This window comes from Nematolebias whitei, chromosome 17 (genome assembly GCF_014905685.2).
Source record: "Nematolebias whitei isolate Nwh7 chromosome 17, NemWhi1, whole genome shotgun sequence".
NCBI lineage: Eukaryota > Metazoa > Chordata > Actinopteri > Cyprinodontiformes > Rivulidae > Nematolebias > Nematolebias whitei.
Genome location: NC_056514.1, coordinates 26,481,663 through 26,504,493, shown reverse-complemented (window position 1 = coordinate 26,504,493; position 22,831 = coordinate 26,481,663). Strand labels below are relative to the sequence as shown.

At 37.9% G+C, this 22,831-nt stretch overlaps 1 protein-coding gene across 1 annotated transcript in view; it reads left to right on the top strand.

The window, feature by feature from the left end:
- Positions 1–22,831, top strand: part of svild (supervillin d) — a gene marked incomplete at its 5' end in the record, with an annotated part of 78,558 nt that overhangs the window by 2,725 nt on the left and 53,002 nt on the right.

Below are 22,831 nucleotides of genomic sequence, written 5' to 3'. Positions count from 1 at the left end.
CTCTAAATTGTCCCTAGGTGTGAGTGAGAGAGTGAATGTTTGTTTGTCTCGTTTGTCTCTATGTGGCCCTGTGATGGACTTGCGACCCGTCCAGGGTGTACCCCGCCCCTCGCACAGTGATTGCTGGACATGGGCACCAGCGACCCCCGTGACCCAAAAAGGAATAAGCGGGTAAAGAAAATGGATGGATGGATGGATGTATGTTGAAAAGCAAATGGTCTCACTAACTCCATCTCTTTAAATAGATCTCTGTTTTTCCAACAGCAACTTTAAGCAGAAACAAGAAAAGACAGAAACGTGTTATCTGTCATTGTTGTTGGTAGGGAATTGAGGAGCCTTAAGGTATGAGATTTTAGACAGGAGCAAAAGATGTATGATAATAAAGGCTCTTTCAAGAACATGTTTTTCTACCGTTTGTTTGTTGGAAAAACTTGTAGCCATCTGGGTTCACTTGGCAAAGCCTGGCACTGGTCCTGGTCTTTAAATGCCAAATTAGAACAGCTAGTCACTTCAAACATTATGAAACCTAACCACCTTTGAAACCTCAGCATCATGGGAAAACCAGATTCTCAGTTCATTTCAAACTCATGTGACAATTTCCCACAGGATTTGGAATCGTTTTGAGTTTTCTGCTCCTGACTGCTTCTTTTAGTGCTCTAAACTTTTCTTCCCACAGTCGTTTTCGGACCTCAATGGACAGTGTGAGCTGAAGTAATGCCTTTGGCCAGGCTTGCAACCAGGTGCAGGACAGCTAAGTGAAGTAACGAATGGCTTAATTTGTTATTAATGAAGCAAACTTCCAGAGAGGAGCTGGTGTGCAACAGCTGCACTGGAAAAGGCTACAAGGAAACCAGAAAGTGAAAAAGCACAGACAGCAGCAACATTTATAAACCATGACATCACCAGGAAATTTGTAAATTGAAATATTTGGGCTTAATATTGTGCTGTCAACTTTCAGAGTTAATGCGTTTAAATACTGGCAAAAATATGACAGCTTGGATAGAGATGAGGTGGGAAAAATTCTTTCATAGCAATCATTTTATTCTAAATTATGTTCAATGTGGAAAGCATTAAATCTGTAATGACCCTTTTAAACTCAAAATTTACAAACTGTAAATGATCCACAATATGTTGGAAAAGTTGCAGTAATTTTAATTGAAGATCCAGCAGAGGGAGCTCAAAAAAGTCCCCATCTACATGACCCTTTGCAAGCCAAATTCAAAGTTAGTTTCTATCCAAGGCAACGCAACACAGGAATAGAAAAATAAGTGGAAAAAGTCACAAAACACTCGCCATCCACTGCCAAGGTTTCCAAAAATGTAATGGCCAAATCAAGGCCACCTTCCCACTAACAGTTGAAGCTCGTGAAATGAGTTACTTTGGTTTAGCTCCATCTGAATTCTGTTGTCAGCCAACAAGCACACAAACATATTTTCCTCATCGTACCACAGTGTTGGCCATTTTAATAAATCTAAAGTAAATATTAGGGGTGCACCGATAAAGCCCCAATTTCCTTTATTTTGGGAAATCGGAAATTGGCCAATACTTGCATGGGAAACAGATTTTACCGATTTTGTTTAGTTTTAACAACAATTGTCTGAACTTCATTTATATTTCAGATGGGCAGTTAAAACAAGCTTGTATTGTTTGTAGGATATTGTTCAAGGGCATGTTTTTCAATAAAATAAGATTGGAAAATTGAAGGTGCATTGTGACCTTATAACACCTGACAGTGTTGCTTATAAAGCAAAATCAGTATCGGCCAAAACCGGAATCGGCAGGTCAGACTTTTTAGAAATCTGTGATCGTCCAGAAAACTGCAATCGGTGCACCTCTAGTAAATATCAAAAAGAATGCTGCAGTTGAAAGTTTTAAAAATGGTGGGTTTGATTCTGGTGAAGGAACCACTCATGTTTGACAATGCTCTCTGGAAAACTATCACAAGAGTTGACCACACTCTACTCCGGATCTTTGTCGTTGACCTACCATTTACAAAGACCAATGAAAAACCAATGTTTTCCTTAAGTCACTTGCCTTGGCAGGGCGCTCCTATCTTGTTGGCTTGTTATGCTGCTATAGACTTAAAGTACTGGAGGACAAATTGACCTCATTTCCTAAATGAATAGTTCAAATTGTATAGTTTTTATTGATACTATTTCTATCTTAACATGTGATTCTTGACCTGCCATTGTGTATCTGGTCCTCCTTCCCGTTCCTCTCAAACCCAGCCGGTTGAAGCAGACGGCCACTTGTCCTGAGCCTGGTTCTGCTGGAGGTTTTTTCCTCATGTTTTCCTTTCCACTGTCGCCTTCGTGCTTGCTCAAGATGAGAGTTATACGATGAAGTTAAATTCAAAGAAGTCTGCTCCTCAGATAAATAATGTTAACTTATTTTTATAAATGAATGTTTCTGTTCAGTGCCCCGAGATGACTTCTGTTGTGACATGGCGCTACATAAACAGAGTTGAATTCTGTGATTTTTTTTAAATTGGGGGTGGAGAAGAGACACGAATGTTGTGCGCCGTTTGTGCCGACAGTTATCGACCGGTGGGGAGGGTCAAAAGAAACTGCTCAGAGTGAGGGAAACGGAACGCTACCTCTGTAGCTTTTACTTAGCACGTCTGTATTGCGCGCCGCTGGCTTAGTGCTACAGTCGTCGACAGGAAGAAGGACAGTTCGGTAGGGGGAGCGCTCAGTTCTGTTGACAGAGTGGGGTGCCCTCCTTTGATAATGGTAGGGGAAACACTGAAACTAATTGATTGTGACCCAGATTTGATACTCGAGATTGGCTGAGAACAGATCTAAAGAAACAGGTCCAAGTTAAATGTAGTTGCAATCGGATTCAATCCAACTCAGACTGAAATCCAGATACATCCTGTGACAGTCAGTTCATTCCAATTCAAAACCTTCCACTTCAACTACATTATTAATTTAGTTAAATACAAATTTACAAAGATTTTTTTTTCTAAAATGTCAATTTGTAAAAGGATAAACAGATAAGTGTCTTGCTAAGGAAGAAAAAAGATTGCACCAAACTATCAAACTTAGTAAACTCGTGTGTACAGTCTGAACACCTCCAACCAGAAACCCATAAATGAGCAGTTACTGTTTTAGCAATACAGAACAGAGGGATGGCTTATACTGACTGCATGTCAATGCTTACAGCTTTAAAAAATGAGGTCTAGAATTTTTTTTTGGATTCAGGAAGACAATATCTGACAAAAGCAAATATAAATAACTGAAGATTGTGTTACAGTACAAAGTAAACAACCAAATATTGTGTTACAGTACAGTAGTACCAGTCCCAACCACGTCAGAAATTTTCACAAAGACATAAATTTCTGAGACTCACACCGACTCTAACCACTACTTGCATTAAGCCAAACCTGAACTAAATTTAACCTCTGCTTAACGTGAAGCCAAGGCCACACACCAAAATGTAATCATATGCTGCGAGTTTTAATCCTGAGATTTCACACTTTCAAGAGTAGGAGTTGAAACACAGTCGTGATAATTCAATCCAAAAGACTTGCACTAAGGAAGACACAAGATAAACCAAAATATTACAGTACTGTACCATAAAATGAGACATCTTTGAAGTGACATTTCTCTTGGCAGACTCCACTGGCTTCTCATCTAAAAAACACACAACAGACATACTTAGAACTGACCACAGATATTAGATGAAGATGTGGGTAATGTTACAGACTTCTGTGTTTTTCATCCAACAAGGTATATAAATTATTGTCCTTAGCTCAAGTTTTAAAAGACACTAAGCTTCAACAGATTGAGCATTTCTGCTACAAAATAACAGTAGAAGACTTTGTAGTTAGGCGTATGTTCAATGGAAAAATAGAACTAAATCCCATGTGACTGATGGAAAACGGCACCGAAAATGAAGTTTTCTAAACATGAGGAACTCGTTAAATATAATATTAAAAAAGTCCCAATTCAGTGCAATTTAATCCCGTCTCCCCTTTTAAATCTTTTTTTATTGCTTTGACAATGTGATATTTTAATCCTAAATAATAGCATGTCTCTGAAAAAACTAAGTATTTCCAATGGAAGAAGGAAAAAAAAAAAAAAACCTTCCACTTTTGATTCATGCTTCAAGCTCCCCTGCTGCTCAGAGCTTAAAGTGATTTACTTCAAATGAATTGTTAAGCATTGCAGACTGGTGACTGCACTTGAACTGCACTCATAGCTTTGACTTCAGTCCAATTAATTTTTTTTACATAAGTGATCCAAGACCAAAACTGGAGTCAGAAAAAAAAGAAACTGAAGAAATGGAAAAACTTTTGCTTAAGTCAACAAACTATCCCTCAAGTGTTTTCATGAGTCTTTCAAGAGTGCCCTGTTAAGAGCGTATTGGATGGACCTTTGACCTTAGAACTGCCATATGTAAAAACAAGTCTATATGCTCTTAAGAATAAAGAAATACATGCAATCTGCACAACTTGGAGCAAAAGTGACATCCTAACCACGTTAAACCCTGCAACAAACATAGCTCAATCTCAGTTTAAGATACTTTCTTTACACCAGCAGATCTACAACATCACAAACCAGAAACAGAAGACAAAGATGGTGAAAATGATAGTTTAGAACGTTTAAAGCGGGAAGCGCGTGAACCATTACCATTTTACCATTTAAAATAAAATAATGTAGCAATAGGTTTTCCAGAATGTCTACAGATTTTCTTAATGTTTATATGTAAGCATCATGAGTTTGTGCAGTTTATAAAAACTTTGGGATCTTGGTTTAGTGTCAATTAAACGTTAAAAGGTTAGGCCGTCCTAATTTAATGAGTTCCTAATCTTAATTGGTGGTACTTTGAGAGCAGAACACAATTCTGAAGGAGCAAATCATAAAAAGTCTCCAGTAACATATTTACATTGTAAACAGGAGCTTGATCTGAACCCAACTGCACTGGAATGAGTTGTAATTGAACTGCATTCAAACGATTAAATTTGAATGCAGGTAGTTAAAACTTAAACTTGTTTGATTTCATGTATTGTGGCGTTGGATAATTGTGGTTGCAAAGTTATGCAATATAAATTAAATCGAACAAAACGAAAGTGAATTAAGTCATAATTATCGACATTCTTTCAGTTTTCAAACTAATTCAAATAATTTAAGTGCCAAATTGTATTATATGTAGATGTTTAAGTAAAAAATAAATAAATGACAATGCTTAGCTTTGATGTTAGCTGCATTTATCAAGATGAGTGACGTCCTCGAGGGCCACAATCCTGCATGTTTTAGTCGCCCCCTGCTCCTTAGCATGTCAAGTGAACAAACAGTTGCCACTAGCCATGTTTACATGCGCAAAATTCTTTGACCGGATTGAAATATTTTCAGATTAAATCATTCTAATGCATCGTTTACAAGGGCACAATCTGTTCACGATGAGAGTTTACATGCAGCGAGCTTTGTTCTGAACAGAAATACTGACAAGCACAGAGCGGTAAACTCTCATAAAAAAATAAAAATAAACAAAAAAGAAGAAGTTCTACTTCCAGTTCACTTTTGGGATGAACGTAAAACTATAGATCATTTTGAGCTCTTTCAAAAGTTTCTAGTAGAAATGTGTCGCTCACCGACCAGTTTTGCTTCCCCGACATGCTAATATAATTAGCATTAGCCAGGCGGAAATGACATAGGTCACACATGCGCATTCAGGTCAGTTTTTCAAAGCCGGAAGAAAAAAAAAAAAAGAACAGATTAAGTGTTTACATGTGCATCGTTCGGGTTAGGAATCGGCGTAAACCACCCGTTTCGTTCCGATTACAAATTCTTTCGGATCGCGCTGAACAAACAAAAAATAACCCGAACGGGGCGTTTACGTGACGCGTTTTTATTCCGAATGTCCGTTTAACCAGACTACGTACGTCCATGTAAACATAGCTACTGACAGAGCAAAGGAAACAGAAGCTGGAGAAAAAGCAAATCCCTCCTCAAAGAGTTGATCCTAAAATTATCACGAGTGGACTATAATGGTCATCCAACATAACATCAAACCAATTTCAACGTTCTGTGACTCGTCTGAGCAAATATCGCACGACACGCCTCGCTCAAAAGAGAACATATAGCATCATATATGTGATGGAGGGTCTTTCAGGCTGTGGGTTCAGGTGGAAGAATATGAGCAGACAATTCTGTTAGTGGCCTAGATTTATCCCTACAGTGCAACAGGCTTTTAAATTAAAATGTAAAAAACACCATTCTAAACCAGCTTAATATACTCTTGTAAACAAGGAGACTAACTTGTATAAATGAATGAATATACACCAAACTATGATAAACGGAGAAACAAACCAGACTTTACACACAAACACTATAGCACACACAGTCACAGACTGTGTGCAAACACTTTTCGTGTAGTCTTTAATTTTCTCCTGTAGATTTGAAAATAAAACCACCACTGTGGTTAAACTATCCCCTTTTTTGTTATTCGGGCTCAACAAAACTAACCTAAGCTCATAACTGCATTTATTTTGTCACACTCTTATGCAGTGGAGTTTTAAAATGCATGCATCAATAAACCCGACGGGTGATCCGACGTCAGCTGGGAGCTCAGTTTTCCTTTCAGGCCGACTAATAGAAAGTCGTCAGCTGGGAAAGCAGCCGGTGAAACAATAGCTGGTTTGAGTGGAGTAAAAGTAGAGGCTTCATCTTACCCGTAGGCTCCTCTGTGTCACCAGTTTCCAACAGCCTAGCAGACAGACAGATAAATGAGATCAGTCACTGGCATAAGGAAATTATGAAATTACATGTCTGTTATGACTGATATTTGTAAATAATAATAATGATGATACAAACATAACTGTAAGAGCACGGTGAACACATTTTAAATACATGACCTAAAACAAGCTAGTGATAGAAGAAGAGCAGCGAGCCAGCCACTGCACCTCACATGACGTGTATCCTTCACTTTGAACTGCATGTTTGCAACGACAGAACAGCAATGGCTGTGTGTGCTATCTGAAGGAGATCATTCATCTCTGAGTAATGGGCGTTAAAAATGGATGGGCATCTGCTTGGGGTAGCAGCTATGATGTAATAGGAGGAGGGGTGAGGGCTGCTTTTAATACAAAGGAAAACCACGTCGGACATCTGGGGAGGTCAAAGGTCTGTGAGGACAGGCAAGCAGAGACGAGCTGCATGATCAAACTCGACGGCCAATCGAGACATATTCTTTTTTTTTTTTTTATTCATTCCAGACATGTCAAAACCATTGCACACTGCACAGGGTGCATCAACATCAACACCAATATGAATCTGTGCATCCATACATATATACACACACATACATGTATATTTGAACACACAGAACCCCTTGCAAAAACAAACACACATCTGCAAATACATCTGCTTTGACGGAACGCACACAAAATAAAGAAATACAATTATCCCAATGTGCACACACCTATCCATGCACACGTACAAACCTCATTTAAACATGTCTGAAAAGGAGTAGGAAGAAGTAAAACTTATTTAATCCTACCCCTTCACCAATACTCCATAGTTACACTTTACACCCATCTGGTTTTCTGAGTCTTGTGAGTCCACGAGAGGAAGAAAAGCTCGAGTGCTTTCTGATAATTATAAATGTTTGTTTGTTTTAAAACTATTGCATATCTTATAGTTCCATATTAAATATGGTATTAGGACAGTGCTGAGTTCAACCTAGCTTCAGGATTTCTCCACATTAAAAAAAAAAAAAAAAAAAAAAAAAAAAAAAAAAAAAAAAAACTTTCCCAAAACAATCATTTCATTTATCATTTCTAAAAGTATCATTGACAATATGGGATTATTTCTTGAAATACATTAATCTGCACAAAACAAACCCCAAATACTTTAATAATTATGCCAGGCCTGAATTTGGCCGTATACACTACAAACAGGAAACAAGGCATGGAACATGCACGCCAAGCTTGCACGCTGGATGCAAAACAACATTAACAGGAAGCGGAAGACCTCGGGTCCAAGGTTGGATTAGAGGTGGAGATGTGAGTATTTTCAAGAGGCCATATCCTTTGTTTAAAAAAAATTGCTAAATCACAAAAATTGTTCAGACAACACCTCATGACAACATAGTTCATGTCACTTTGGACACGTTAGCTTATATAGTGTTGCATCATTTTGTAATGAAGCCAAATGTCTCAAGTGAAGTTCTTGTATAATATGAAACTGTACTTTTTGTCCTGTATAATACAAGTAAAAGATTTGAAGCTGTTTTTTTCTTTTAAAGGGTTTTTTTAGTAGTTTGTTAATACAGCATGTTAATATATGTCAGATTGACATACAGTTGTTGAATTAGTCGTGATTAAATAAAAGTGGATGTTAGGAAAAAGGTCATTTGTGGTTATGGGTGAAAGAATGTTTGTGTCATCAAAGTGTTTGTGATCTGCTCTCCCCCCACACTAAGCCCATCCTCCATTTCTGTTTTCACTGAATTTAAGACAGTTTTCTAACATTTTGGGAAAGTAGAGTCTTTCTTTTAACCAAAACAGCAACTTCTGGAGCAACCGACAGAAATCTAAATATTGTAAACAGTCTATTGCATTATAACAAAGATTTTCCTGTTCATTTTAAAATGCTACACTGATTATCTTTAAACTAAGATTCAAGGTTATGCCATTTTAGTTAAATCAAATTGATAAATTGTACCTCAATGACCTGACCTTTTGACTTACGCTGAAGTAGAATTGCAAGTTTAAATAACTACTGCAAAGAATTAAATCAGTTATCAACCAAATAAAACGAGGTTTGTTATTAAACAAAATATAATAGTTGTTTTTTCCTGTTGCAATTTTTTTTTAAGGCAGACCAATAATTTGGGTTAAATTTGACGGGAAACATGTTACATTTATATACAAATCAGCCACAAAAACTACAACTACTGTGTGAGGATGCCAGCAACAACAAATTTAAACTAATAAAGCTGGAAGACAGTAATGCTGATGTGAAAAAATATATAATAATAATACTGTCAAACAGCACTGTAATAACCCAAACGTTTGTCTAACTGAACTACAAGAACAATGTATTTAGGCCTGTCACAATAACTAATTTTGCTCAGCAATTAATTGTCTCGGAAATTATCGCGATAAACGATAATATTGTTTGAAATTTGACAATTGGTAATTATTGTCAAATTTAAGAGGAAATGTTTGTTAATTTGTTTTGCATGTAGTACCTTTTTTCCAACCGCCAGATGACAGTAAGACTGTTTGAACCGAAGGATGGATAGTGAGGGAGCGAGCAGTGTGTCTCTAAGAAAAATGGGAGGGAGGCCCCTTGATGAGTCATGGGCTGTCTCTCTTCGGTTCTCAAACTGACGGACACTCTGTGTGGTTTGAGCTTTTTAGCATAGCGTTTTTCACAATGTTTTTAATAAAATAAAAAAAAATAAAAAAAAATCAGTAAACAAGTTCTCAGCTTCTTTTTGCAGAGAGAAAAAAAAAAATAATTACACGAAGGCACCGGTTTAAACCATGAATTTTGGAGCTTCAACAAGATGGAGGCTTTTACCCCGAGGTTGGCCCGTTAGCTTAGCTCTTAGTTTAGCTTCTCAGATTAGTAGTAGAAAGAGACACGATGAAACGATAAAGCCGATAAATGAAAATAAGGTTGATCAATTTTCATACATCATGCGATTAACTGATTTATTACGACAGGCCTAATTGTATTTGTGACTTGGCTTTTCAGACTTGAGATGTATTGCTTTCAACATGTTAAAAACCCAACCTACTCTGACTTCAATACGTCAGGTTTGCACTCTTTAAACTTCATGCTCTGTGTTGTTGTGCAAGATGTCACAGAGATACAAATACATTCCACTGCATTCTTTTGTCTCTGAAACTCCAACACCTTTGTTGCACTGCTAATTTAAGTTCCAATACACTTTGAACGCACCAAACTACCATTAGACCCAACACCATTTCTATATATAGTTTCCTTTGGTATTTATTCGTAATAAGCTGCTGGAGCTTCCATGCCTTAAAGATTGTTGAAAACTGGAAACTTCAATGTGCAGGAATTACCAAAAAAAAAGTAATTTTACGTCAAGAACCAGAAAGTTTTTTTTTTTTTTTTAAACAGCAGAAGCTGAAAATCGTTAGAATTATAGCAATTTTAGTACAGTTAAAAAAACAAAAAATCAATCATATTAACTGCAAATTGCTCAATGTCTTATACAGGGTAGAATAAACATTTATGTTGTTCTTGTTAAATGTGAGTGAAAACTGTTGAGTTAAATCTTACATGCAAAGACTTGAAAGCCCAACTCTATTTATCATTACTTCAGACCTTCTATTAAGTGGTAGTGATGTGATTTGATTAAAGCAGTTAACAGGTGTTCTTCTGTAACAGTTTCCTTTACAACCACCAAGACAAGGTGACACTTGCCCAAACCACATTGTGACTGTCAGCTGTTGGGACGAGCAACGTCATCAGTGTCTGCTGCCAAAACCAACCAGAGGGGAGAAATGAAGCAAATTGCAGAGTGACTCAGAGGAACCGGGGATTGGGGGAACATAGAAAAATGCAAATATTTATAAACTACGGCCAGCTCTTTATTAATCAAAAACTTGGAAGTACATTTTATTTTGCTCCAATAAATTATTGCATACACACACACAACAAGATCAGACAGAAACAAAAAGTATTTAGCTTTGACAGAACTAAAAGACTAAGATTTGATGTACTGTAGGTATTTGGCCTTTAAAGAAATCCAAATGAAAAATCTGGAAGTTGGTTAAAAAGCTCAGCTACAGAACATTTATCTTCAATTTTCTTCCTTCGTTTCCAATTCAAAACTGTTGAACAAAAACAAAACAAAACAAAAAAATAGATATTTATTAGAAATACTTGCAAACAAAAAAGCTGAACCATGAATCCAACACATGTGGAGAGTAGGGATGGGCGATATGGCATAAAATTCATATCACGATATGTATTGTTAAGGGTGGCGATAACGATATATATCATATGTTTTTAATATAAATCTTGCAATAGGAATGGGAAAAAAAAAAGCATAGGGTGTCCTTTTGCCATAATTTATTCTGAAAACTGCAATACCACAAAATAATCTCAATTAAGAAAATTCCACTACGAGGTCCAGAGAGTTTTTAAATACAAAACAAATCAAGTATTCGTCTTCTTTCTTGTAGTGCAAACCAGTGCAAAAGATATCAAATGTAGTTTTAGCCATATGTTTTAAACAAACAAATATTGTTAACTCTTAACAGTTTCCAGTCTTCTCACTTAAGAAATGAACAGCAACAGAGCAGCACATGCACGCTGAAAACACTCAACCCTCCGACCCTCTAGTGGGCGTCTCCTTCCGCTTTAAGGAGAGCGGACACAAAATGGCGACCAGTTTCTCGCAGTAAAAATCACAACACAGCGTTCTTTTACAGATCAGAGAGCAGGTTTCTCTAAAGCTGATCAACAAAAAACACAAACACTTTGACGGGAACACAGCGTCAAGCTGGCCGTAGTTAGCTTGTAGCTTCGCTATTTAGCTCTCGAAGAAAAGACTTTAACACCACTTGCACACAGTTTTCAACTTAAAAAAGTAACGCTTAAACTGACAATTTTGATTTTACATCAGACACAGCATTATTGCGGTTAGCCGGTAGAAGACAGATCTCAATCGTAAGCTAAATGTCTATCGTTTCTACCGTGTACCATATATCGCGCATTCCTAGAGAGTGGTTCACATTTTTGTTGCAATGCAAATATAATGCTCAAGTATTTCAATTAAATTGCAAGGTTACTTCTGCATAGCTGTGAGGCATAAACAGGATTTATAAAAAGTTTAGTGTTAAGTTTATATGGTTTATATGCAGCCAAAGATCCAAGTTTCAGTAGCAATTAACTGAAAAGTTAAGCAGAGGAACTCAAACAAAAATTCCTCCAAGTATTTATTAGGTGTGCACCTAATCAGCAGCAGACGGTAAATGTCAAAACAGACTTTTGGAATGCCACTCTTCAACTTTGAATTTAGAGTAAGCGAGTGCTGGTTGATGCAGATAAGCTTCTTAGATTCCCCCCCACTGGAACAGCTGCGTTCCAGTTTCTTTTATGATGTTTCTGAAACCAAACCACAAACATGTGGGAAAATCCAATCATAAAATGCATACAATTGGTTGCACACTTTATTCTGCAATTCATATAGTTATATCAGCACTTGAGACTGTACAGCTGGAATTATTGTATATACATTTAGGGCAGAACGATTTTGGAAAATATTCTAATTGCGATTTTTTTACTTCAATATTGCGATTTAATATGCAATTATTATTTTTCAATGTCTTCTTATGTATTTTTCAACGAACACGAGCAATAAATCTGTTTCAGTTGCAAAAATCTCCACTGTTTTCAGCTCCGCTGCAACTCTGTTTCTGCGTTTTTGTATAGCTCTGGGAAAGCAACTTGGCTAAAACGTGTGAGCGAGGGCATTCTGTACAGACTGTCCATTGTGTTTACCAAATCCGTAAACCCAGGCTTGGTCACTGTATTAATGAGCATCATGTCTTTCGTTATGAACTCCGTTCCTGCTCGAGTTATTTCCACGTGCCGTTTCGAATTACGTTCATACGGAGTAAAACCTTTGAAAGTTCGGTCAGTGATCCCTGTCGGCTGGTACTTTGCTTACTTTACGTTGAAGCACTGGTCGTTGGCGTTCTAGTCATGTGTTGATAAAGATTTGTGGTGTTACCTCGAGAGGTAGCAACAGCAGCAAGGCAGGTTCTGCACAATACACGTCATTGCGCAGTCTTCTTTTTTTTTTATAGCTAAAATAATTACAAACATCGGACGTGCTGCCGCTCTTCGGTACCAAACTTTCAGATGCGTCAGCTTCTGTCGAGCCTGACGCCGTTGTACAACCAGTTAAAACAGTGTTGATGTCTCCCACTCCCTGCTCTGCTCCGCTCACTTACAAGTCATGTAACCAGTCAAATCGCAGCTGTTGCAATTAAAAAAAATCTTGTTTTATCATATTGTGATATTATTGCAAATGCAATTAATTGTTCAGCCCTATATACAATCATTCACATTTGCATTTAAATGCATCCGTTTAAGTTTAACATTAGCACTGACATTTAGAATAAAAAACAAAAGCTGAAGTACATTGAATAACCACTTGATAGCTTAGAATATTTTGCAGCATACCTTTAATTTCTATTGAAAAACCCACAAAACAAGTTTATAAAATCTAACAGGCATTCACTCACAAGAATCTTCACAGATTGCTTATTACAAAAACATGGCTCAGTTTAATATATATATATATATATATATATTTTTTTTTTTGTGCCCGCAAGCCCTAAACTTTGACTCTGCCTTCACCGTATGCATTAACTCATGTCTCCCCTTTGTCTCCAACTTTCCCTCAGCAGTTTCTTCAGGAACAGACAAGTCCAGCATAACTTCAGCCTGACTGCAGCTGAAACATCCAGACTTACGACTGGACATGTTCTTCTCTGTGTGTTTAAAGAGCTTAGACGAAAATTCCTGCTAACCAGTGAGCAAAGCTCGACGTCTTCCAAGTCATCCTGACAATTCTAGTTTGTTTTTCATCCACAAACACCCATCCCAGTACGACTTAAACGGATTCAAACAAATGGCTACGCAATTACAGCAATGTGGCAACATCAGTTTGGTAGTATGGTACTCGAGACCAATTTTGGAAAAGCTTCTTTGTGTTTACTTCAAACAGAACATAGCCCTAAGTGTTTCCTTACAGGGTCAAGTCGTTGCCTCCTCTTCACTCATAAGACGGTAAGCTCCTTGACTTTTAAAGCATGGCTGTCTTTACAAAGTGCCTGACAAAGTTTTACAGAAAAACATGTTTTGCTGCAGCTTTACTCATCATGGATCAGACCTTATCGCATACACTGTCCAGTTCAAACAAGATATATAAAAAGTATTTGCCTCTGATTTAGCATTTGTTTTGGATTGATTACATTTTGAAACTCACCTGAAATGAGAAGACGTCTTTATAGAGGAGGCAACCTCTGACTTTGAAGGTATAATCGTGTCTGTTCTGAGTCGAGTATTTGCCTCTGTTGCATGAACGGGCTCATCACCAACAGTCTCCACAGATTCTTTACTTCTGATGCCTCTTCTGGTGTATTTTGGTTCCGATCCGTTGTCCTCATGTTTGTCTTTCTCCTTGGTTACTGAAGATACCGTTTCGGCCGTCTCACCAATCTTCCTGTCCCGTCGGACATATTTGGAGGTGAAATCCTCCGTGTTGCCATAACGTTCAGCCAGCTCCCGCCTTCTTTCTGCCTTGTAGCGGGCAATCCGTTCAGCCTTCGTCTCCAAGCCAGAGCTCTGCAAGGTGTCTATTCCATCCATGATATAGTTGGGTGCTACTTAAGTAACTGAATTTGAAGCAGTTTGTAGAATTGTTTCCAACTTTTCCTGTGGATGCTTCTCAGACAGCGATTTCTCACTCCATCAAAAAACGGCAGTGCTGCAAACAAAAAGGGAAACGAGCATTATCAGTACATCATACGAGACGTTCCTTAAATTAACAGCTGTGTCAAACTGAGCCCTCCGTTCCAGAAAAGTGATGTCTGCCAGCTAAAAAAAAAAATCAACTGAAAACAGCAGTGGGACTCGCATTAAACCTTTCATTCCTCGACTCTTATCAGGTCAGCGGATAAATTAAACTATATATTATGATTGCCTTATCAATACCTAAAGCACTTCACTTAAGAGGTAAAAACATACAAGGAGCTTGAGCTGAAGTCGGATTGTTCCATTATGCAATCTTGGAACAGAAAACCACAAACAGCTTGGATGCAGAGGCTTGATAAATGCATGCCAGCTGACAACATCAATAATGATTGTGTTGTTTCTGACCGCTCCACACATCAAGCACAGGGGCTTTTCCACAGACATTTCTCACAGCACAAGTATGCCTAGGATACTCTGGAAAAATCAAGAAGAGGCAAGAGACATATATTTATCGTGGAGAAACGGACAGATTTAAGTTGCCTCCAGGTCTTCCTCGAATTACAGGGCATGAGATTAACTCAACATACAGGTTCTCACATTTAAAGAAACACAGGACAACATACATGGACAATGTTGGTAATGAAATATTCGAGGTGAATGAAGGAAGGTTAAAAAGAGAAAATATGAGAAATAATAAAGGGGTTAAATTAAACTGAGTCAGGGGGTATATTGAGTTTACCCCATATGAGCCCCAGCTCATCTGCTGGTTAATAAATACTGAGCCAGTACTCATGGCCCTTTATAAACACAAGACATAGCTTTGAAATATTAAAATGAATCCGTGCATAGATCAACAATTATGAGTGTGTGCAGGGGGGAGACTGTGCATCAACCCATCCACCTTAACAAAACATGGCTGAACCCAGAGGGTCCTGTGTGGCTGCAGGGTGTACACTGAAATGCACTGGAAGGACATTTCAAGAGGTCCATGACGAACGTATGCGGCATACAAGATGACTGCCAGTTGAACCAACAAATTATAAATTACTGACAAAATTACTTAAGCCCAGTGACCAGCAAACTCTTAAACACAGTCACAACAGAAACAAAGACATTTTTGCTTTCAAACAGAGTTTACAGCATTTCTTCAATTAAATGTTTTTACTCACTTCAACAGCTTTGGACTGCAGGACTTTGTAAAGAGTGGGCTTTCATACGACGCAGAACTTAAATCATCCTCATTTCTTTAGATTTTACTTCTAAAAAGCAAGGCTTTTTTTTTTTTTACATAAGTAGTTTTATTTAGCAGTTGTTATGAGGGTATTTTACACCCATTTTGTAGTATTTCACAAAACATACATTTAATCATGTTTAGTTCACTTCACCCAGTGGCTTTAAAACGATTGTCATTTGCTTGTTTATGAAGCTACTTTACACTGATCAATGGCACAGCAAAACTCAAGGGATGAAGCAATGTTCCCCTTAAAATATTTGTGTGCAAGCACTGGACAATCAAACAACTACAAAACAGTCAATGTCCACAATAAAAAAAATTAAAAAAAGGAAAGTTTGATACTGAAAGGCAAAATTCAAGTGCAGGACTGTTGAAAAATACTGAATGCAAGTCATCTAGAAGTTTATTCATTGTTATGAGAATGTCAATAATTTTTCATGTTACTTCTTTTATTAAAGTGTGTGATTTTTGCAGTCAACGATCTCACCACCAGTAATTTGGAATAAAAAAAATGGGTAAAATGGTTAATGAACTAATAACATGACAGACGGATATACAAATATTCCAATAAAGTCATTACATTAAGCTGGTACTATTTATTCAACTTTTTTTATTTAACTTAAAAAGTGACTTCAAAACAAAACCCATGAACTGCCTTATGAAGGCAAAAAAAAAGAAATCAGTTTGTTGATTTCAGGACTGTGCACACTTACATAATCACCTCGGCGTCTACCTATAAAAGGAGTGCAACACAGTACACTCAAGTTTGTTCATGTGGACCAAGAACACGAGGGGTGCTTTGCTTGAAAGCTGCCTTTGTTATTTCAAGTAACAAAGAAGGGACTAAAAACAGTGAGTCATGCCTTAAATAATCACCGCCATAAGCAAATGTGGACTCATCCAGAATATTTGCTTTGTTAGGCAATTTAAACCAAAACACTGCGGAGTTCTTAACTATTTAAGGTTAATTTTCAGAAATACGGACAGGGGAAGCCTGTAGAAAAATGCAAGACTGAAAACTGTAAAGAAAAACAAACATCTGCTTTCATGCAGATGCAAAAGTCAGAACTATGTTTTTGGGTCACCCTTATTTAGCATGACATTAAATCAGTTCTACATGTCAGTTCCTAAGGATAATTACATTTCATCTCCCATAGGGCATGCAAACAAACTCAATCCTTTGTTTCCGATCAGTGGAGGGATCTTTGACTTTTGGTTGCTCAACAGGGAATTGCAAGCTTCAAGAGGAAGATCTGTCAGAACAAAAAGGTCAAATGTGTCACTTCCTGACCATACCCAATGTCCTTCTTAGTGGATGCTTAAATCATGGGAAGGAACTCATAAACCTGGTAAACATTGGACAGAAGTTCATGAGGAGAAATTGTTTCAGAAAGTAAAACTTCTATTTTGCATTTAAAAACACTTATGGAATTAATGCCTGAATTTTGTCTTTTAATACAAAGTAATATTTAAAGTTTAAACATCCAAGTTTTAAACATTTATTTCTATATGCTGGTTCTTCCAAGCAGGTTGCTTCAGGGTGGAACAAACCAGTTTTGTTGGTGCCAAGATGGTGTCGAAGACTTCTGGATGGAGGGTGAAACGTTTCAGCAAAAAAAAAAAAAAAAAAAAAAAAAAAAAAAGAAAATGTCCAGATGACCTGACTGAAAATTGTTATATGAAGAGTTCCTCACACAATAACTTTAGACTATACAGCAAATGTTAAGACTTACCAGCAGCAAAGTCTCAAAAATGAAGAAGCTACAACCTTCCAGTTTAAAATATGATGAATCAAGTACTGTACTGCAAATAGCACTGGTCAGGGTTACTAAAAATAGTTCCCTAAGCAATATGTGATGTCAGCAAGTACATGGATGTCAGGCAAACAGAACTTTGAGTACAATACAATACAGTACTTTAGACGTGGGCAGAGAAATGGTACCCAAGAAGCATTGTTGCTAAAGAGTGGCTGTGGCTGAGTGGTATGAGAAGTTGTCCTCCAATAGGAGAGTTGGGGGTTCAGTTCCACCAGCAGTCTCATGCTGAAGTGCCCTTGGCAAGACACTGAACCCCTCATCGTCTCCGATGTGTGTCCCATCGGTGTCTGAATGGGATCTAAAGCACTGATTAGTCTTTGTAAAGACATAGTAGAGTGCTGTATGAATGGGTACACGAGGACACAGATTGTGTTGTAAAGCGATTTGAGTATCTTGATAGAAAGGCACTATACAAGTACAGTCCATTTACCATGCAAAGAACTTGCAATAGTGATGGCCGATACGCTGACAAGCCTCATATGCAAGGTACCGGTATTTGGTTGTTGCCATTTCCAGTACTTAATCAAGGAGAGTAATGCAACTGTTGGATTTGACTCGGTGGTCGAGATGGCGTTGAATGAACAAATATGAACAAGAAAACCATACTAGCATCTGTTCGAAACACTTTGTTGGAGGGAACGGACCAACAGAGGAGCGTCCTGATCCCATTATCAGCGACTGCAGTCCCTGCAGTCCCTGCAGTCCCTGAACAGGTATGTCTATCCATCCATTATGTTTTACTCACCTTTACATTAATGTATCTCTTCAGGTGCTTAATTCAGCTCCCGGTTAGAATGTTTTCACTTTTGAAAAAAAATGAAGTAAAAGAACCGATCACTGACGGCTAACAAATTAAAATAAAAAACTGCTGCTGGCAAAATCATTCTTTATCCTTCTGCCAAAAACGTGTGCAATACATGGCAAATCCATGGCATGCATCCTACACAAACTCGTCATCTGTGCTCTTTTTCACAGAGGCAAAAGAGCAAAGAAACACCGGGAACGCCACATGTACCTTTGTATCAATTCAGTGTGGTTGCCAACATCGTTAGTCCCCTGCATGTAACCAACACTTGTATTGCTGTATAATTCAAACTATTACAAGTTGATTTTGGCCCCGGGAACATCGTCGTCATTTATGGACAAAAACATCGGAGGTAGCCAGTATGCATGTGGGTCTGCTGCTTTGCTTGTCCAACATCCAGGACCTATGGCATTCCCCACAATTCTTGGGTTGTCATCCCTGATCAACACTATTCAGTGGTTTAATGGAATGCCTGATCATAAACTTTTACACCACATTACTTAAGTATCACAAGACGGGCCAGGATGGAACACTGCTTAAAGTCTTATTGCAATGCTGCATATTCATTCAACCTTTATTTAGACAGGTTAATCTCATTGAGCCTCGAGGACTTGTTTACAAGAGAGAGACCTGATTTCAACAAAGAATGATGACAACAATGGACAACGACGACAACACCACAAAATCATACAAGAGGCAAATAGATTTTTTTTTTTTTTTACAAATTAAAATAAGATGGCCAAAAAATGTAGCAAAAACAGCTAGATTATAAGGTGACTGTAGAAAACTGAAAACAGGAACATGTTTGCATTGGTTCTTGCCAGAAGTCCAACAGATTCTTAAAGCCACTTAGAGAGATATGAAAACGCACGTTTAAATTTCAGAATATATTGTGCTTTTTACAAAATCATCAACAGACCTGCTGATGTTCTGTTTGTTCATCACTCACAGTGCACTCTGATGTGGCAGAGGGTAATTGACATATATGATCACAAGTAGGGGTGCACCGATAAATCGGTTGGCCCCGATTTCCTTAACTTTGGGAAATCAGTTGATACTTGCATGAGAAACTGATTTTTTTGTAGTTTTAACAACAATTGTCTGACCATTTATATTTCAGAGCACTACCTCATGGCCAGTTAAAACAAGTTTGTATTGTTTCCAAAATATTGTTCAAGGGTATGTTGTTCAATAAAATACGATTGGAAAATTGAAAGTGCATTGTGACCTTATAACTCCTGACAGTGTCGCTTATAAAACAAAAAAAAACTGTATCGGCCAAAATCGGAATCGGCAGGTCAGACTTTTTAGAAATCGGTGATCGGCCAGGAAACTGCAGTCGGTGCACCCCTAATCACAAGATTGTTTTGGGGTTCACATTTAATGGCCAGGTATGAGCAGGGCCTTAACCATTTTAAGGCATAATTGGGAAAATATTTTTTTAGTTTTGCCATTATATCTCATAATATTTTGGATTACATTTAATATCAAAGTAACAAGTCTTTGTTACATACAAAAGCTGAAAAAAAAAATCTAATAAATTTCTTCATGACTTTGTTACTCATAGGTCATTTTCTGGGCGAAATGGGAAATTGATGTAGATCACTAAGAAGAACTAGAGAAACAAACTAAAAAACCTCTCTCTCTCTCTCTCTCTCTGACACACACACCATTTATGATTCTTTCAAAGATAAGGCCAGACAAAAAGCCGCCTCGAGGCAAACGATGGTCTGCAGCATTGTGTATTTTTCTTAAAGAAATCACGTCTATACAAGAGAACAGGACAGGAATGCTGACACCACCTTCCTCAGAAACAGATTTGCAAGGGAAAGACCAGAAATGGAAATGTATAACAAATAGTAAATTTATTCTTAGAAGGTGGGTAATAAATAGCCTGAAACCAGTCTGATGACTGGCAAGGTGCATGCAAGCTCTTTTAAACATTTATTTTGACAGCTTTTATAAGTCATTGGTTTGATGACGGCATTTAAAGCAGCAGTTGAGTAGCAATCAACTATAATTAGAAATAGACTTAAGTTTAGCTTTGCAGTACTGTTATAGGTCTTTAAAGTTTCTCAAATGAAAATTATGAACCAAGATGGGAGATGTTTCACCTAAAATAACTTGTACGAAAATGCCAAGCTACTCAAACACTTTAAACAAATGTGTGCATGAAATCCATTACTGCTTTGCATTTTGATGACATTTTGGCATTGCAACTGTCCAGGAATCCACCTAGTTGATTCAGAGAATCATCAAAACGTCACTTTCCTGCACTGGACAAAAAGAAAGGAAGTAGTTCAAAAGGAAACTCCAAAGTTTAAAGGAAAGCACCAGCTGCTGACACACTTTCTTCCTGCGGGAACAGGGCGGGGAGTGGAAACTTACCATCACTGTGAAAACTAGATGCAAAAGTGCAAAAACACACAAAAAAAAAAAAGATGCAATGCGTTAAAATACATAGTAGGCTCGAGTTAACCATCACATTATGGTTCCAAACCAATTTGTTCCAACAAAAAGTAAATATCACATGTTGCATTAGAAAGGAAAAACAGACCTGATATAGATTGTGCCACACTTTATTTTAAAGCAACCCTTCAACAACAATCAGCTACATACCGAGTGGCAAATATGTTTCTCATTAAAAAACAATATTTTTGCACTACAGGCGCTTTAAACGCTGCGTCTCCAACAACTGCCAGAATGACGTTTTAACTGCAATTGCTGGGGCTTACAACAATCCACCCAGTTGAAAGAAATGTGCCTCCACTAATAAAGAGCTTCAAGGGATGATCCTGGCAGGGGGATGTGTTAAAGACACAAGCTCTTAATTCACACGACTCAACCTGCTTTAAACTGACATGAAATAGGGAAGAAGAAAAAAAAGATCTGGTTTAGGTGACAAAGTAAAAGCAGCGGAAGGTGGAAGAGGAGCATTGGGGGTAGAATGAACACAAAAAGAGATAATGAAAGGGCTTAAGAGGAAAAGTAAAGTGCTCATAACAGGAATGACGAGAACTGCAGAGGTCAGAGAAGTGAATGAGTTAGAAAAAAAAAGAAAAGAAAAAAGAATGGCTCTTTTGTGCAAGTGGATGGGATGGTTTTGTAGGACATGTTTCCAGGGTGCCAAAGACCTCTAGTCCAGTTCTTTTTTTAATTGGGGGTGGGGAGGGCAAAAGCAGGGTCTGCCTGAGAGACTAATCCTTGTCCCTCTCCCTCTTTCTTTGCCTCAGGAAAACACAAACCCCTTTAAATCCCTTTTTACCAGAAGTCCTGCCTACTGTGGCCAGTCACCCGTAAGGCAGTTGACATAATAACCCCTGGGGTACTCATGCTTGCTTTCTGCTTTGCTTTAGTAACCGACACTGTAAAAACGTGCTGACCCGCTTGGCTCCGAGCTGTCTCTACCACCAGAAAGACAAAGATCGGTGTGCTGCATCCCATTACTTGAGCTTTAAAGTTACAGTAAATGCATAAGAGCTTGTGTGTGGTTTCCTCTATCTCAAGGCTAGGTCTTTGTCCCAGTCTTCCGGCTTTCCTTTTGCTGCATTCAAAAAGAAACCATTAGATAAGACATGGGTGGAAGCAAAGAGGCACATACACACTGGAAAAAGGGGGCCACAAGTAATAAATACGCCAACTACCAAACAAGGCTACAATCAAGGAAGTCAGAGGGGATGAGAAGGAAGGGTGGAGTTTAAGGCACTTTGCAAATTTGTTCATGCATGATTCCTTGGCTAGACACACACAGGGGCATATAAGCTTATTTGGAGGATTGTCAAATGTTTTAACCAAACCACATAAGTCTTTTTGAAGACACGTGCACTTTAGAAGCTACAATTAAAGGCCTAACCATTCAACCTACATCTCCCTCACTGAATACCAGTGTGGAGAAACAAGAGCTGGACCCATGAAAACTTTACATTTTACATGCTTTAAACTAAAATATCCTTCCAATGAACAGTGACAGTCATCGGCAAACAAAGTCAAAGCTATGCAGACCCTTCAAACCCAATCTAGTCATGTTAGCCTGAGGAGAACCAAAGTTTTATTTATTATTTTCTGATCTGGGTGAACTTACAGCATTTACTATTTCCCGTCACCACTTCCCATCACATGTGTAGATACACACTGTGCAAGAAATCTAATTTAAACACTGCAGGATGTGGGAAATTTGAAGAATGAGTTTTGACATGATAAAAAGTAATCGCTTCTGTGGCTATATTGACAGCAACTAATTATCCAATAAAACTAGCAGGATAATAAGTGAACCCTAGCTTTCAATTATTTTAAATCCTTATTATTATTATTTTTACTGTCATTCATCCTCTACAACTGCAGAGTAAGAGCAGAGCTGTCATCCCCTAGAAACCATAATGAGATTTTTCCACTTGTCAACAACTTATCAATATGGACACCATTCCCAGAACGTCTGCTTGTATTTGACAAGCAGACGCAGAACTGAACAGAATGAGAACAGCATGGGGGGGGGGGGGGG